The sequence below is a fragment of the Arachis ipaensis genome, chromosome B1 (genome assembly GCF_059453495.1).
Source record: "Arachis ipaensis isolate K30076 ecotype BB chromosome B1, ASM5945349v1, whole genome shotgun sequence".
Taxonomy (NCBI): domain Eukaryota; kingdom Viridiplantae; phylum Streptophyta; class Magnoliopsida; order Fabales; family Fabaceae; genus Arachis; species Arachis ipaensis.
The window spans coordinates 52,154,811-52,158,218 of record NC_142436.1 but is presented as its reverse complement, the minus strand read 5'-3'; the positions used below and the strand labels follow the sequence as shown (position 1 = coordinate 52,158,218).

The 3,408-nt window shown below is 41.2% G+C and overlaps 1 non-coding gene across 1 annotated transcript; it reads left to right on the top strand.

Annotated features, from left to right (window-relative positions):
* The first annotated feature begins 2,226 nt into the window (after positions 1-2,226).
* LOC148576560 (small nucleolar RNA R71) lies at positions 2,227-2,334 on the top strand. Its single transcript, XR_015903802.1, has one exon. It is a non-coding gene; the product is annotated as a small nucleolar RNA R71 (small nucleolar RNA).
* The last annotated feature ends 1,074 nt before the right edge of the window (positions 2,335-3,408 follow it).

Here is a 3,408-nt window from a genome sequence, read left to right as displayed (position 1 = left end):
TGAGTGGAGGTAGGTGGGGATCCTGTGGGGTCTACAGATCCTGAGTGGATCCTGTGGGGTCCACAGATCCTGAGTGGATCCTGTGGGGTCCACAGATCCTGAGGTGTTCAAGGATTTACATCCCTGCACCCATTAGGCATGTAAAAATGCCTTTGTACCCAACTCTGGGCGTTCAGCGCCAGGTTGGTGGCCATTTTGGGCGTTCAACGCCCATTTGTGTGCCATTTCTGGCGTTGAACGCCAGAACCATGCTTGTTCTGGGCGTTCTGCGCCAGGATGCTGCCCATTTGGGCGTTCAGCGCCAGAACCATGCTCTGTTCTGGCGTTGAACGCCAGGCAGATGCTTCCTCCAGGGTGTGATTTTTCTTCTGCTGTTTTTGATTCCGTTTTCAATTTTTATATTTATTTTGTGACTCCACATGATCATGAACCTAAGAAAACATGAAAAACAATAAAAATAAGAATTAGATAAACATTGGGTTGCCTCCCAACGAGCGCTTCTTTAATGTCAATAGCTTGACAGTGGGCTCTCATGGGGCCTCACAGATGTGCAGAGCTTTGTTGAAACTCTCCAACACCAAACTTAGAGTTTGGATATAGGAGTTCAACACCAAACTTAGAGTTTGGTTGTGGCCTCCCAACACCAAACTTAGAGTTTGACTGTGGGGGCTCTGGTTGACTCTGCTTTGAGAGAAGCTTTTCAAGCTTCCTCTCCATGGTTGCAGAGGGAGATCCTTGAGTTTTGAATACAAGGGAGTTCTCATTCCATTGAAGGACTATTTCACCTCTGTCAACATCAATCACAGCTCTTGCTGTGGCCAGAAAAGGTCTTCCTAGGATGATGGATTCATCCTCTTCCTTTCCAGTATCCAGGACTATGAAATCAGTAGGTATGTAAAGGCCTTCAACCTTTACTAATACATTTTCTACTTGTCCATAAGCCTGTCTTCTTGAGCTGTCTGCCATCTCTAGTGAGATTTTAGCAGCTTGCACCCCATAGATTCCCAGATTCTCTATTACAGAGAGGGGCATGAGGTTTATCCCTGAACCAAGGTCACACAGAGCTTTAAAGATCATGGTGCCTATGGTGCAGGGTATTATGAACTTTCCAGGATCCTGTCTCTTCTGAGGCAATGTCAGTTGATCCAGATCACTTAGTTCATTGATGAACAAGGGAGGTTCAACTTCCCAAGCATCAATGCCAAATAATTTGGCATTTAGCTTCATGATTGCACCAAGAAACTTGGCAGTTTGCTCTTCAGTAACATCCTCATTCTCTTCAGAAGAGGAATACTCATCAGAGCTCATGAAGGGCATAAGGAGGTTCAATGGAAGCTCTATGGTCTCTAGATGAGCCTCAGAGTCCTTTGGTTCCCCAGAGGGAAGCTCCTTATTGATCACTGGACGTCCCAGGAGGTCTTCCTCCTTGGGATTCACGTCCTCTCCTCTCCTCACAGGTTCGGCCATGGCGCTTATGTCAATGGCCTTGCACTCTCCTTTTGGGTTCTCTTCTGTATTGCTTGGGAGAGTACTAGGAGGGATTTCAGTGATCCTTTTACTCAGCTGGCCCACTTGTGCTTCCAGATTTCTAATGGAAGACCTTGTTTCATTCATGAAACTTACAGTGGCCTTAGATAGATCAGAGACTAGATTTGCTAAATTAGAAGCATTTTGTTCAGAGTTCTCTGTCTGTTGCTGAGTTGATGATGGAAAAGGCTTGCTATTGCTAAACCTGTTTCTTCCACCATTATTAAAGCCTTGTTGGGGCTTTTGATCCTTCCATGAGAAATTTGGATGATTTCTCCATGTTGAGTTATAGGTGTTTCCATAAGGTTCACCTAAATAATTTACCTCTGCTATTGCAGGGTTCTCAGGATCATAGGCTTCCTCTTCAGAAGATGCCTCTTGAGTACTGTTGGATGCAGCTTGCATTCCATGCAGACTCTGAGAAATCATATTGACTTGCTGAGTCAATATTTTGTTCTGAGCCAATATGGCATTCAGAGTATCAACCTCAAGAACTCCCTTCTTCATAGGCGTCCCATTGATTACAGGATTCCTTTCAGAAGTGTACATGAACTGGTTATTAGCAACCATGTCAATGAGTTCTTGAGCTTCTGCAGGCGTTTTCTTTAGGTGAATGGATCCACCTGCAGAAGTGTCCAGTGACATCTTTGATAGCTCAGATAAACCATCATAGAATATATCCAGGATGGTCCATTCTGAAAGCATGTCAGAAGGACACTTTTTGGTCAACTGTTTGTATCTTTCCCAAGCTTCATAGAGAGATTCACCTTCTTTCTGTTTGAAGGTTTGAACATCAGCTCTAAGCTTGCTCAGCTTTTGAGGAGGAAAGTACTTGGCTAAGAAAGCCGTGACCAGCTTATCCCAAGAGTTCAGGCTGTCTTTAGGTTGAGAATCCAACCAAAATCTAGCTCTGTCTCTTACAGCAAAAGGGAAAAGCATGAGCCTGTAGACTTCAGGATCTACTCCATTAGTCTTAACAGTATCACATATCTGCAAGAATTCAGTTAAGAACTGAAAAGGATCTTCAGATGGAAGTCCATGAAACTTGCAGTTCTGCTGCATCAGAGAAACTAATTGAGGTTTCAGCTCAAAGTTGTTTGCTCCAATGGCAGGAATGGAGATGCTTCTTCCATGTAAATTGGAATTAGGTGCAGTAAAGTCACCAAGCATCCTCCTTGCATTATTATTATTTTCGGCTGCCATCTCCTCTGCATGTTCGAAAATTTCTGAAAGGTTATCTCTGGATTGTTGTATTTTAGCTTCTCTTAATTTTCTCTTCAGAGTCCTTTCAGGTTCTGGATCTGCTTCCACAAGAATGTTCTTATCCTTGCTCCTGCTCATATGACAAGGAAGAATGGACAGAAAAATGATAATAATAATAGAGATCCTTTATACCACAGTATAGGGATCCCTTTGTGAGTGGAAGAGAAGGGGGAGACAAAGAATGTGATGTAAAGGAAGAAATGCAACTGTACGAATGGAAGAGATGTGAGATGAGATGTTAGGATATGAATGAATAATTCGAATGAGATGGGGGAGGAATAATTTTCGAAAATTATTTTGAAAAAGGGTTAGTGATTTTTGAAAATGGTTTTTGAAAATTGTTAGTATTTTTTTTTCGAAAATTTTTGAAATCAAAAATAGAAAATAAAAATAATTAGTTAATTAAAAAGAAATTTTTGAAAAAGGGGGAGGTATTTTTGAAAATTAGAAAGGGAGAATTAGTTAGGTGGTTTTGAAAAAGTTAAGAAACAAACAAAAAGTTAGTTAGTTAGTTGAAACAAATTTTGAAAACCAATTTTGAAAAGATAAGTAGTTAGGAGGTTAGGAAAGATATTTTTAAAAGATATTTTTGAAAAAGATAAGATAAGAAGATATTTT